Source organism: Salminus brasiliensis, chromosome 8, assembly GCF_030463535.1.
Source record: "Salminus brasiliensis chromosome 8, fSalBra1.hap2, whole genome shotgun sequence".
Taxonomy (NCBI): Eukaryota; Metazoa; Chordata; class Actinopteri; order Characiformes; family Bryconidae; genus Salminus; species Salminus brasiliensis.
The window spans coordinates 28,241,173-28,256,224 of NC_132885.1; positions in this window are offsets into that span (position 1 = coordinate 28,241,173).

The window sequence follows — 15,052 nt, forward strand, 5'->3', positions numbered from 1 at the left end:
GATATTCAGCTGAATAGCTGTAGACCTGCCCAAACTGATTTTATAGCGAGATAGCACACTGTAATTAGTGATGAAGTTTCTGATTTCAGGAACAGACGTCACTGGATTCTTTAAATATAGAAGTATATTGTCTGTGAATAATGAGGTCCAATGGTCTATATTTATATAATTATTCCCCAATTCAATTTTCTCCAGTAGTGCAAAAAAAAATTCCACTCAACCCTGCTGAACGCTTTCTCAGCATCTAATGAAACTATTAAAGTAGGTCTTTTCTTTTGGTAAGAAGATTTATAATATCATGAAAGCGGTGAACTTTATCAGATCCATATCTGGATTTAATGAGTCTCTTCTGATCAGGTTTAATGATGTATGGAAGTAATGTTTCCAGTCGGGGAGACAGTGCTTTAGTCAGAACTGTGTAATCTACATTAAGTAGACTAATGGGTCGATAGGAAGCACACTCAAATCTGGCCAAAAGTTCTTTGACTGTCAAAATTCAAAGAAATTTGAGGTCCAGGTGCTTCTCCTGAGGGCATGGCTCTGATAGCATCCCAGATCTCCTCTAGTGTAAAGGGGGCATTCAAAAAGTCTGATCAACTTCTGAGACTCTAATCTAAGTAATTTGATCTTTCCAAATGTGAACTGCCACAGTCTGAAGTGTAAAGCCATTTAAAAAGAAAGGATCATTAATTATGCGAGGGTGGTAGGATTTCTGTTTAGAAAAAAGGAACAACTTAGAAATATGAGGAGTGTATTCAAGGATAAGCTTTAATTTAGCTTTTACTAGCAGAGACCAATTTGTTTCAGACTGTGTTTGTGTTCTAGTTGCAGCATCTCAGCTTCCAAACTTTTTTTAGATTTTGGCTCAGTTTGTTTCCATTTTCATTGCAGATATCGCCTAGAGGTCGAACTCCTTTGTTCTTCGATTGGGGGCAATGAAACTGAGCATTCCCCATCAGTAAAGTATGATTATGAAAGAGTGGAGAGAGCTCATGCCATATTTGAGAGTGTTTGCCTGAACTGTTAATGCCAAATTAATATAAGATGTGAAATTATGGGTTTAAAATATAGTTTACAGTATCTAGTGGGAACATCACAAAATATAAGAGCTTGTAATTTATATGGGGCTACCAGAGCCTCCTCTATTGAGCAGCATGAATGAGCACTTTGATTCAGGCATGTTGATCGAGGTTTTAAGGTAAATGTCTGAGCATACATTTCAAAATCTAGAAATCCAAGACCACCATCTGACTTACACCTCTGTAAAGTAGATAATTTCATTTGAGGTAATTTACCATTCCAAATATACATGGATAGTACCTTTGAGTGTATCCCAATATTTTCATAGGCAGGGGCAAAGGTATCATTAACTATAGAAATTCAGTCTAGGCAGAATATTCAGTACATAGCTGTTTCTAGCCACCTGATCTGAGAATGAATTCCCAGCAGATATTGCACCCCAATAGTTGCTGAATTAGGTACAATTGGAGAAGCAGGATATACAGCTGCATTTACCGCTCTCAGAGGACTTTTCACCAGTGAAGATTCACATTCACGGCTTCATTTTCCAAAAGGGAATTTATCATTTTAAACAACCCTCTTGTTCTTCTGCTTTCTTGGACATGGGACACTGAGCATGATCAGGCCTATCAGCAGTTTCGCTTGCACCACTTTACCCAGAGATGCACCCTTTATTGACCCAATATTATTTATTCTGAGTGAGCATGGTAAAGTATATGCCCTCCTTTCTTGCCTAGGGAAATGTGTGATTCACCTGGCTCTCTGAACAACTGTCTCTGTTCTTCATCCAAGACTACATGCACGGCTGCAAACTGATCGTCACAGTACACATAAGATACTAAAATTGTTACAGCTGCTATCTTTTGTACTACAATATGTTCATAAATATGGTCAACACCATCTGGAGACAAATAAAACAATGTAAAAATGGAAGATTTTTCCCATTCAACCTTTGACAGAGCTAAGTGGAAATCTCCCTATACTAGGACTAGCAGCAGAAAACCCTGAATCTGTACATTGTAGGTTTAGACTGAAAGCTCCCAATAAGTCACCTCCTAGTAAATTCACGGGGCAATGTGTGGAGACTATAAACCAGTGTTTTACTGTTCTATTACCCAATTTCACCTTCACAGCACTGCAGAAATGTTCTGAGAGTGGTAAGCCTGGAACATCCACTGTTAGACTTGTGTCCGTATTGACGGATATGGGTACTGAAGTTTCTAAGTGTTTCTAACTGTGAGACTGAAATGATCTTAAGGCAATGCTTTGGACATCTTCATCCTTTGAGTCTGGATGGCTGCAAAAAGTTGGTGGCCTAAAACAAATATGAAAATTAAAAGATCATTAAAATAAAGGGATCCGGGTTAAAGTAACCCGAAGATCAAAGAATACGGCGGTCCCTAATTCTTAAGGCGAGCGGTCTAATTAATTTACTTACTCACCTCGGGTACAGAGTCTCAGTCAGTAGAGTGCCTGAATTGACTCAATCACTTATTAGAATGACGGTGGCCGCCTCTGTCGGTTTCTGATCCTGTCTCTGAAAACTCTGGACCCAGAGGAATATTGGGATCTCGGTGGAACCTCCAAAATGGTGGTAGTGGGATTTGCTTCTCCGCGCTTAAAGAATCAATTCGATCAGTCAGGGATGTAGAGAAACACTTTAATCCTGCTGTAAACGTAATGCTGGTGGAAGACTTCAGAACTGTCTGACAAAAAAATCCTGTCGTACAGTCAGTTCCACTTTTTCTACCCCACAAATACAGGATGGACGAGCACTACGTGACTTTCACACACTTACTGGTTTTCAATAGTTCTTTTGATCTCCATTTGCTGAAGCGCTGGTTTTCATCACCTTTGATGTCCTATGCTGATCACACTGATTTTAAGCCCCCTGTGATGAGGCTGGTGTGAAGATGATAGACGCCCATTGTTTCAAAGTAACAAAAGCCACCATCTGTCTGTTCCTGAAAACAACGTATACATAGAATATTGAAACACCTGAAAAGATTCCCCCACAATATTGCAGCGTCAACATACAAGACAAGAAAACCACATTCAGCATTTCTTTTGTGACAGATGGAATTTGGCTTCCCCCTGTAACCCAGCTGTGCAGCGCACACACACACACACAAACACAAACAAACACACTACAGTGAGCACACATGCCTGGAGCGGTGGGCAGCTCTTACTTAATAATACAAGCAGAAAAGTGACAGAATAAATGGGTGGAATCAAGTATATCACTTACCTACCAACTATGCAGTTCACCAACCTGACAGTGTGACTGGGAAGGGTCAGTCAGTCCTGGCACCTTCTTGATGTTCCCGGAGAGAACGATTGACCCCAGGCAGCTCAGGTGAAGCTCATCTCTGTGTTAGAGGACCGGACACAGCCGAAAGCTCTCCCAGGTCTCTTCAAAGTCAGCACAGACAGACCTGACGAAACAACAGCTCTAAATCTCGCTCAAAACTAAGCATTGTTGCCTCACTGAAACACAATCACAGGTCAAGCTTCGTCAGTTCCCCGGCAGTGCAGTATAATGTACTTAAATTAAATAGAAATGTAGAAACTGTGTGAATCTGCTGGACTTTCATTTAAAAAGAGAACAAAACATGCAGCAGTTTCTCTCTGAAGGTCAGGGGTTGTTTCCAAACCGACTAAAGAGAATAAAAGTGCTTGATAAACCTCCTCCATATTGGAGGGTTTTAACTGGAGACGATGTGAAATGAGCTCTAATAAAACACTGAAGTGTTTCTGTTTATTTCTGTGTTCAACAGATGTTCAGTCATATGCAGTATTGTTCACAAGGAGAACAAGTAGACAGTAATGCCCGCAAGAACTCCAACTCCCAAAACATAAGATAAGATAAGATAGTCCTTTATTAGTCCCGCAGTGGGGAAATTCACAACATACCCTCATTACAGTATGTTTTCATATTTAGACATATTTAAAATAAATTGGTGAATAAAGTTGATTTTATTAGTTGATTTTACTATTTAGTTGATTTAAAAAAATTAAACAAATGCATGCATGCACCTTAATAAATAATTGGTTTACTTGTATGAAATGAGTAAAACAATTGCTGAACGCAAATTTTAAAAACACGTTTTTTTTTTTTAAATAAATATTTTGTCCTACAACAGGATTGTTCCAAGCTCTGGGGCTCTAAACAAAAAAGAAAATTATTGAGAGGATAACTGAACAGCAATTGGACGGGTTCTGGCTGCTGACCGACGTGCTCTGCCACTGACCTGACAGGACCTTGAAGTGCTGGAAGCAATGAACAAGGCTCATAATACAGTTTGCAGACTTGACTGATTTTGTCAGGAGAGAATTAAGTCACCACATCGTTGCTTTTGCAACACTTCTGCTTCTAAAAAGAGACATATTGAGTCAATCAGAAACAAACGTAAAGCAAACAAAAGACATTAAAAACACAGGATTCTGACTTAAATGGAGTCTAAATAGGATTGAGAGTCAAACCAAAACCAAAAGATGATTTGCGGCAGACAAAGACTGAATTACCAACTGAAACGGTCAAAAGTCACAAAAGAAGCAGAGCCTTCTTCTTTAACAACTTTTTCTAGAATTAGTCTTAGTAATACAATTCTCCTTTGCTGTTGCCACAGATTCAGCAGATCATGTTATGGGCTGCAATAAAATGATCACATGACCAAACAAAGTTTCACATGGGTACCTCAACTTTACATACTGACCTAGCTGCTCCTATAGATCCAGTGTGTAAAAGAGGATTGAAGATCCACTCTGGCGTTTACTGAGGATTACTCAGGTGCAGTCTGTGTACTTCCTAAAAAACTAAGGATGAAATCATAAAAGCTACTGAGTGATAGTACACACTCTCCAAAGAGAGAGAGGAAAGCTCCTCAGTACTTAGCTGACTGAGTCAGATATTGGAGATCAGACACTGACCAACACTGACTGCTGCTACAGGGTCTGTAATGAACCACAGAGCTTTAAAGAGACTCAACTAAATCAACATTCTGGGTCGACACTATAAAAGAGGACTTCCCTCATTGAAAATGACACATTTAACTCTGACCCCTCTCGGAGACTATCCTGGTGCCAGTCTTTTTTCAAATTCAGAAACAGAATAGTGGAGAACGTTAGTGCCAAAGCCACTTGACAGCGATTTTATGACCCCGCACCAATGTAATAAACAGACCCACGCCCTTGATTTAGTTTCAGAGAGATCTAGTGTTCTACTAAGGTGGTTCACTTCAGACGGGTCTGGACATGTACTGGCTTAAGCAGGTTGGAGGTTTGGAGTCTCACTGTTTGAGGTTGTGGACAGGTGTCTTATACAGGTAACGAGTGGAGGACAGAAGAGCTTCTTAAAGAAGTTACAGGTCTGTGAGAGCCAGAAATCTTGCTTGTTTGTGGGTGACCAAATACTTATTTTCCACCATAATTTACAAATAAATTCTTTAAAAATCCTACAATGTGTTTACTGGATTTTTGAATGAACATTACAGACCTCTCATCTTTCTAAGTAGAAGAACTTGAACAATCAGTGGCTGACTAAATATGTTTTTGCCCCACTGTATATTTAACAACTTAAATTCAATGCAGAACTGCTTGAACTCTGAAAGATGGAAGAATTCATATAAATTCTAATAAGATTTTTAAAGCAGATTTTCCAAAGTTACAATTACAAACCATAGCAGTCTCAATACTGCAGGATTTGTCTGTAATACTATGAGTGACACCGATATATTACTTTTTAATACAAGCAGAAAAGTGACAGAATAAATAGGTGGAATCAAGTAAATCATGTAAACACTTACCGGCCAACTATGCAGTTCACTAACCCGACAGTGTGACTGGGAAGGGTCAGTCAGTATTGGCCTGGTACCTTCTTGATGTTCCTGGAGAGAACAATGGACCCCAGACGGCTCATCTGTGTTAGAGGACCGGACGCTGCGGAGCGAGAAGAGCTGGGGAAACGGCTCAGAAGACAAAGCTAATAAAAAGAAGACATGGCCACAAAAGTGGTCCCAAGTTCCCCATTAAAGAGTACAATAGGCTTTATTACCGGAATGTGGTCAATGATCACAGTGGTGATGGTTGCAGTGTGTTACATTATTTTAAACAGCATGAAATCCTTGTTCACTGTAATTATGATGTTTTACATTATGCAGAAGAGAGCATGAAGATCAAGGGTAAGATTGATCAACTGAACTGTGAAGTCTATTTAGCTAATAATTACAACACTCAAAGCCTCTAGCAAGACACCAGCTTTAACATGCCTCTGACCGTTTTCACAGGTTAAACTATGGGGTTTTAGCGCCCCCACAAGGACGAAAAGAGGAACAGCAATAGCCTCTGAGCAGAAGTTCAATAAACACCAGGATGTTCAGTAAGAAAATGTGGTGGCTTAGCGGTTAGAGCGCCGGGCTATCGATAACAGGGTTGTGGGTTCGATTCCCGGGCTTGGCAAGCTGCCACTGTTGGGCCCTTGAGCAAGGCCCTTTACCCTCTCTGCTCCCCGGGCGCTGGAGTTGGCTGCCCACCGCTCTGGGTGTGTGTGTACTTACTGCCCCTAGTTCACTAGTGTGTGTGTGTGTGTGTTCACTGGCACAGATGGGTTAAATGCGGCGGACACATTTACATACACTGTACAGCGACAAATACATACACCTTTACCTTAGTAGCGTGAAAAATGTGAAGAAATAAACCATGAATATTCATTAATACATAGGTAAACACTGAGGCTACATTGCTAAGGCGATAGCTAGCATAGCAACAGAACTAAGCCATTCCCAAACTAAATGAATAGCTTACTTTGTGTCACAGACTCAAAATTAAAGGCATCCACAGCCACACAGTTCGAGCAGTTTCTAAAGTTCAGTCTTCCAGAGGAGCTACAGAGCTCGGTCACACCAGCTCATCTGCCCTGCACACTGCTGCAAGACCGCTACTGCTTTTCAGCAGAGGCTCCTGATTGGCTGAGACTCCGCATTATATACTGACCAATGCGGCTGAAGCTTTGTGAATATTAAATGAGGTTACTAATTTAAGGAGCTTTTGGACAGATCCAGGCATGAATATCCACTCAGACATTTACTGAGGATTACTCAGATGCAGTCTGTAAACTTCCTGAAAACTAAGGGAGAAACAGTTAAAGATACTGAGCGATGTTTGGCTGATTCATCTCCATATGGAACAGTAAAATGTATTTGTTCACATAATGGTTCAGAGTTCACAGCAACAGATTTACAGTCATTGCTATGTAAGCAGGGGATAAGGCGTGAGACCTCAGCAGCTACATACATGTATTCAATGACTCTACGTTGACAGAGAAAGCATAACCTTTCAAAGATGAGTGTATTTGGAGCAGCATGCTACACTTACAAACATGACAGATAGAAGCTAGAGTCAAAATGTGAAAGGGAGTCTTTGTAGGCACGACAAGAACAGTCCATCATACCTAAGTTTACTATCCAGACACAGGGAAAGTGCTTAAACACAGGATTGTGAAATTTCATACAAAGTGTGTTAAACAGCAGCAAACCCAGACTGACCAGTCAATGGCAGCTGATGATCCCAAGGTGAGAGGGGTGTACCCCTCATTCCAACAGCGTTGATCAGACTCCAAAAGAGGTTCAAGTGTCTCAAACTGATGCTCAAGATGGTGCTCAAACGGAGGGAGACATCTCTCTTTTAAAAGAGAGATAGGAAAGCACCTCAGTACTGGGTGTCAGATACTGAAGATCAGACACTGACCAAATTAATTTTAATACAAGCAGAGAAATGACAGAATAAATGGCTATGAAAACAGAAAAAAATGTGTAAAATTACTTACCTGCCAACTATTCAGTTCACTAACGTCAGGAACTCGCTGCGTTGGGAGGAGAACAGTAGAAGTAGAAGTGGTGAAGTCCAGAACACGGCATCTGGAAAACAGGAGACAGTGGTGTTACTCTTTGGGCTTTTAAGTGGTTTTCAGTAGAATCTCCATCAATGAGAACACTGTCTTGAGGGGTTGTCCTTGAGGGATGAAGCAGGTGAAGGCAAAGTAGACGAGCTGAGGACCTTAAACTGGTTGGAAGAGATGAAAACTGGCTGTGGTGGTGACGCTTCGCTTTAAGCAGTCACGTTTCAAGCGCATCAATTCCCCGGTCCCACTGTAGACCCGAGCATAACGAGTTGAATATAAACGGACATATGAGAGATTACATAAAAACTAACGTTCAATTAAAAGAACACACACATCACTGTATGGTGCTCCAGTTTCAGTTTGGACAAAGCTTATGGACACACAAGTGACTCAGGCAACAGAGGTGAAGGGGAGAAGCCTCAACCCATCTCTTAGAAGCTCCTGTAAAAGATTGAAATTTAGCGCTGTACAACATTAAGAAGTCATCGGAAAGTTATGTGGATCTACAGCAAAAACCTCCTAGGCCTAGCAGATCAACTTTGCCATGTAAGCTACCAGACACGGAGGGATGAAGAGATTCTCTGTGTTTTGAAAACGGACATCTCCGAGCTTCTCAGGTCAGAACTCAAGCCCACACTCACTGAAGAGTTCAAAGGCATAAAAGCAAAACCAAAAGCAGTCAAAGCAGAATTATTGAATAACAACTCTGCTCCGCTCCGACTTTCAAGTAGGTGCTGGACAGAGAGATAATGAAGAGCTATAGCTAATGTAGGAGCAGGTTATGAAGTAGGAGTGTGAGTAGGTGCTCAGTGTTAATGTTAAAGTCCATGCTGAGTAGAGGGACAGGCCTGATTCCGGAACATGGACACCTCCAGACTGGACGGCAGGGCATCTCAGTACAGCCTGATACCAAGACGCAGGAACTGAACCAAAAAAGGGCAACTCCAGGCAGGCAGCTCAGGACATAAGGAGAGAGAGAAAAAGATGAAGATTAGAACAAGCTTTATGTTTAGTGAGAGACCTGTAGCAGAAATAGTTACAGACACAACCACAATAATAGTAATAAAAAGCCTGGAATCAGAGCAGGACAGAACAGTGGTGAAATGTAATTAGTGCAGGACAGAACACAGAACTAGAGAGTTCTCTGAAAGCTGGCGTAAAGAGAGAAGTTTTTCATCTAGATTTAAAGACTGAGAGTGTGTCTGATTATCAGATATTAACAGGGAGCTTGTTCCAAAGTTGGGGGGCTTTATACAAGAACGCACTTCCACCTGCATTGTTAATATGTTAGAAGTATTTCATAATCTATACTGAATTTAACAGGTAACCAGTGTAACCAAGGATGAAAGAATTGGACTAATATGATCAAATTTCCTAGCTCTAGTTCGTACCCTGGCAGCAGCATTCTGAACAAGCTGGAGCTGGAAGTTTTGGATGCATGCACCAGCTTCTCAGCTTCCCCCTAGGATAGTATGCTGTGGAGTTTAGCAATGTTGCGTAAATTAAAGAAAGCTGTTCTACCCACAGTACAATCTGGTGGCTGTTGCCAGTGCAAAATTAAATGTCCTGAATATTTAGATTCTCAGGGTTGTTTAGACCAGAGAATTTCTCAGGGATCCAAATTTATTAAAATTCGAAGTTGCTAAGTCAACTGTGAGACTGAAATGAAGAATATGGCGTCTCGTCTCCTCCAGTTTATTCTAAATTCTTAAGGCAAGCGGTCTAATTAATTTACTTAGTCACCTCGGGTACAGAGTCTCGGAGTCAGTAGAGCGCCTGAATTGACTCAATCACTCATTGGGATGACGGCGGCCGCCTCTGTCGGTTTCTGATCCTGTCTCTGAAAACTCTGGACCCAGAGGAATATTGGGATCTCGGTGGAACCTCCAAAACTGTGGTAGTCAGATTTGCTTCTCCGCACTTAAAGAATCAACTCGATCAGTCAGTCTTAGGAATGTAGAGAAACACTTTAATCCTGCAGTAAACGTAACGCCGGTGGAAGGCTTCAGAACTGCGTCTGAGAAAAACCTTGCAGTACAGTCAGTTACACTGAAATCTTGTTCAAAAGGTTCTGGCTAAGACTGCTTAGATTACTTAAAGGGAAAGAGAGAAACCCTCCTACCTAAAATTGGGTGCAGTGGTAAATTTAATACCAGTTTGAAATCTATTTCACTATTTAAAATTCTGCAGTCATTTACATTTACTCTCTTACCCTTTGTGTTTCTTTGGACACTTGTATGTGCTTTTATAACTTCATATTCAGAAATGACCTGTATTTTTACAGTTAGAGTTTTAAGTTAATCATAAATGCAAAAACACTCCGTTTCCAGGGGAGTGTGTGAGAACAGATTTTATGACCCCCACCAATGTAATAAACAGACCTACGCCCTTGATTTAGTTTCACAGAGATCTCGTAAAGTAAGGTGGTTAGCGATCATATCTTCATTGACAATGACTGCTTTAAGGGTTAGAGATTGTATATTTAACAGCTCAAATTCAATGCAGAACTGCTTGTACTCTGAAAGATGGAAGAATTTATATAAATTCCAATAAGATTTTTAAATCAGATTTTCCAACGATACAATCACAAACCATGACAGTCTCAATACTTCAGGATTTGTCTATGAGTGAAACTGATATTACTTTTTAATACAAGCAGAAAAGTGACAGAATAAATGGGTGGAATCAAGTAAATCATGTAAATCACTTACCTGCGAACTATGCAGTTAACTAACCTGACAGTGTGACTGGGAAGGGCCAGTCAGTTCGGGCAACTTCTTGATGTTCCTGGAGAAAACGACGGACCCCAGGCGGTTCAGGTGAAGCTCATCTGTGTTAGAGGACCGGATGCCATGCTGCATCAGGTGGAGAATAGTGGAGAACGATGGTGCCAAAGTCATCTGGCAACGTTCAGGAAACGAGCACCGGGGAAAACAGGAGACAGTGGCATTACTCTTTAGGGTCGATACTTTAGTGTTTTACAGAAGAATCTCCAAAAGTAAGACCACCACCCTGAGGAGTCGTCCTCTGTGCCAGAGCAGGTGAAGAGCTAAGGTTCTTGAACCAGTTAGCAGAGGCGAAAAATGGCTGTGGTGGTGGAGAGGCCCTCTGCTTTTCCCAGCCACGCTGACACTTCCAGGCCCTCTCGGGTGCGGGGACGACGAACCTCTGTGTCCGCCGTGCCGGTAGAGCTGGAATTAGTACGGCGGCGTTGGAGGAGTCACGGTCAGCCTCCAGCCTAGTCTTCCGTCGGTGGAGTTTGGACTGCCTCTACAACAGCAGCTGGATCTGCTGTAATAGCTTGACGACCTCCTGAAAAGCTTGTTCCTCCATGGATGCTTCTGAGTAAACAGAAAAGCAAGCGGCGGTCAGTGAGGGAGTACTGTACAGTAACACAGAACAGAGAGCACAAGGATCACAACTGGCTCAGACAATGAAGACCAAAAATACGATACCAAGTTCCCCATTAAAGAGTACAATAGGCTTTATTACCTGAATGTGGTCAATGATCACAGTGGTGATGGTTGCAGTGTGTTACAATATTCAAACTCGGCATGAAATCCTTGTTCACTGTAATGATGTTTCACATTATGCAGTAGAGAGCATGAAGATCAAGAGTAAGATTAATAAACTGAACTGTGAAGTCTGCAGACAAGAGAAATCTGCTCAGAGTAGAAACAGAACCTGATGCTAGAGCAAAAGCAGTACTTGAAATAGTAAATACTGAACTAGCTGGTCCTGAAGATCCAGTGTGCAAAAGAGGGTTGTAGATTCACTCAGGCGTTTACTGAGGATTACTCAGGTGCAGTCTGTGAACTTCCTGAAAATGAAGGGTGAAAGTATAAAAGCTACGGAGTGATGCTGGACTGATTCTCCATATGGAACAGTAAATGTATTTGTTCAGATAATGGTACAGCGTTCACAGCAAGGGATATTCAGTCATTGATCAGTAAGAAGGACATGATGTGAGACCTCAGCACCTTGATCACAACATCTACAAACAGCAGAGAAAAACTGGAGAACCCCATTTGATATGGAAAGGTGAACGCTAGTGGAGATCGAATTATCTAAAGAATTCTGGATATCTGCTGTAATGACCACTGCAGTCATTCACAACAAGGACTTGAATAGCCACTAGGCTTAAATAATAAACTTCATACAACAAGGATGTTACAATTACAAACTATGCGGGGGACAGACCGTCTCGATACTGCAGGCTTTGAGATACTATGACTGATTTATTACTTTTTAATACAAATCAGAGAAATTAATAATAAAGGTTATAAAATGGGATACTACATTGGACTGACCCTTACGGCAAAGAATAGCAGGCAAAAAGGTCCATGGCTACAGTCCACATCAGCTGGTGTTTGGACAGAATCCTAATCTGCCCTCTGTGCTAACAGATACTATGACTGATTTATTACTTTTTAATACAATCAGAGAAATGAATAATAAAAGGTTATAAAATTGAGTAAATCATGTAAAATCACTTACCTGCCAACTACCCAGTTCACGGACATGAACGACGGACCCCAGACGGCTCAGCTGAAGGTTATCTTGGAGTTCGAGGACCAGACACAGCCAAAAGGGTTAAGTCTATTACACTGACAAGGAAGAACGAGGGAGACTGTGATGGAAATAGCGGTAGAGGACACTGGCATGAGCACTTTCACAACTCGACAATTTGTTTCTCCAAGACCAAACATACAAGCAGTTCTGATCAGATTATAAGAGACAGCAGTGCATCTATGGCGGACTGTATAATTCATTTTGAACAGCGGTTCTCACAGATGCATAAATTCAACATGGAACTTCCTGACGCAGTATTAGTACTCAAGCTGCTAGATCCAGCATGCTTGATGTGAACAAACGACAGTTGGTTTTGACTGCATGTACAGAGTTGACTTTCACATCAGTGAAATTAACCAAAGAAGAAAGGCCTGGAATCTCAGTGACAAAGAAATCCTGACAGTCTCAGAAAAAAGTTAACTGAGCAGAAACAACCTTAGTAGGCCAGCAGTGGGACTACCTCTGACATCTTAGTACAATTAAACTGGGGCAATAGATCTGCATGACCTGGAACCAGGCGTGTGGTATCTTCACATCATTGACCAGCTCTCACGGTTTAGTGCAGGCAGCATTCTGACCATAAAGAAGTCCTCTGAAATAGTGAAACGCTGTTCATGATGGGATTAGCCTGCAGGCTCCACCTCAGAAACTGTTCAGTGACTATAGAGGAGAATTCAACAATGATGAAGTGACAGAAATGGCGGAAAACTTCAACATAGAAATAAAGACAACAGCTGCATCCAGCCCATGGAGTGATGCACTTTTGGAACGGCAGAACAACACTTACTGAGATCATCCTGAAAGTAAAGACAAGTAACAGCTGTGACTGGGATACTGCACTGGACTGACCCTTACGGCAAAGAATAGAAGGCAAAAAGGTCCATGGCTACAGTCCACATCAGCTGGTGTTTGGACAGAATCCTAATCTGCCCTCTGTGCTAACTGACAAGCCTCCTGCTTTAGAGGGCACCACTTTTACTGGAGCAGAAGATCCAGAAAGAATTCTGAGAGCACTGCGGAAGCACCTTCCTCACACAGATGGAAAAAATTAAATGGGTGATAAAGCATACTATAAGAGAGTGGACTGTCCAGAGCGGTGTTAGTCTGAGGAGATGTAGCCTGATGCAGGTTCCTCCATGTCTGAGAGGAAAGTGAACACAGAGTGGGGGTCCATGTGACACAGAATACAGATAATTCACAATCATTTCTGATGTGGGATAAACTTTGTGACTCATGCAGCCCATACACATGGACCCTTTACTAGCCTTGGAACAAGACCCCTCCCTCTGTGAGGAAGAGAAGGACTCCGGTCAAAGATCAAAAACGTAACTGTGGAGACAGTCCATGAAGCAAACAGAATAGTGTGCAAACATCAGTCCAAGTTCTAAACTTCCAACACTTAGACAGAGACCGTGCTCTTAAACTGATAGTATTCAGTGATTCCTCATTTGGAAATCTTTCAGATGACGGCACTCGAGGAGGATATTTGATTGTTCTTATGGGAGAAGATGGAAAGTTCTCATCCCTTTCTTGGCAGTCAAAGAGAGTGAAGAGGATTGTGCTGAGCACACTTGCTGGTGAAACACTGGCAATGTCTGAGGGAACTGATGGACATTTTCTTGGCCACACTGTTCTCTGAACTAACTACTGGGGATGCTGAACATGCTCCACCTGTAATGTGTCACAGATAAATCATTTACTTGCTGATGTGCTGAAGTCCACAAAGTCATTTCTCTGTGACTGACTTCACCTGGAGAGAAGCAGCATCAAAGAACTCATACAAACACAGGAGGTTGAACATGTGCTGTGGCACAGTACAAAAGAACAGCTTAGTTTTACCAAAAAGGGGCATCAGCTCCAGTTGCTTCTGTTGCTTCAGTGCAGGACAATGGAAACTTGATCCTGGCATCAGTCAGAGAAGCTGTCCTCAAACCGGTTAGCAGAGGTGAAACCGGCTGTGGTTGTGTAGGAGGCCTCACAGGCACATGGCACAGGCTTTTCCCGGCCTCACAGGCACACCCAGGCCCTCGGCAGGACAGAAGTGGAATTAGAGGAGTCACAGGCAGCCTCATCTTTCGACGGTGGAGTTTGGACTGCATCTACAACAGCAGCTTGATAACCTCCTTGTACAGCTCGTCCCTCCGCAGTCGCCACGTTCCACCAGAACAAACACAGACAGGAACGCAATCAACGGTCAGTAAGACAGAGTACTGTACAGTAACACAGAGCAGAGAGCACAAGGATTACAACAACTGTCTCAGATAAAGAAAACAACTGATATTTAAGACTATAAAGTAGGGATGGCCGCTTGCCGCTCTGTGTTCAATCACGTGTCAAGCTTTCAAAGCAGGACCGCATCGAAACAGCAGCTCGGAATCTTGCTCAAAACGAAGCATTGTTGCCTCACTAAAACACAACCACAGGTCAAGCTTCGTCAGTTCCCTGTCCGCGCTGTATAATGTACTTAAATAAAAAAAAAAAAAAAAAGAAAAATGTGTGAATCTGCTGGACTTTCATTTAAAAAGACAACAAAACATGCAGTAGTTTCTCTCTGAAGGTCAG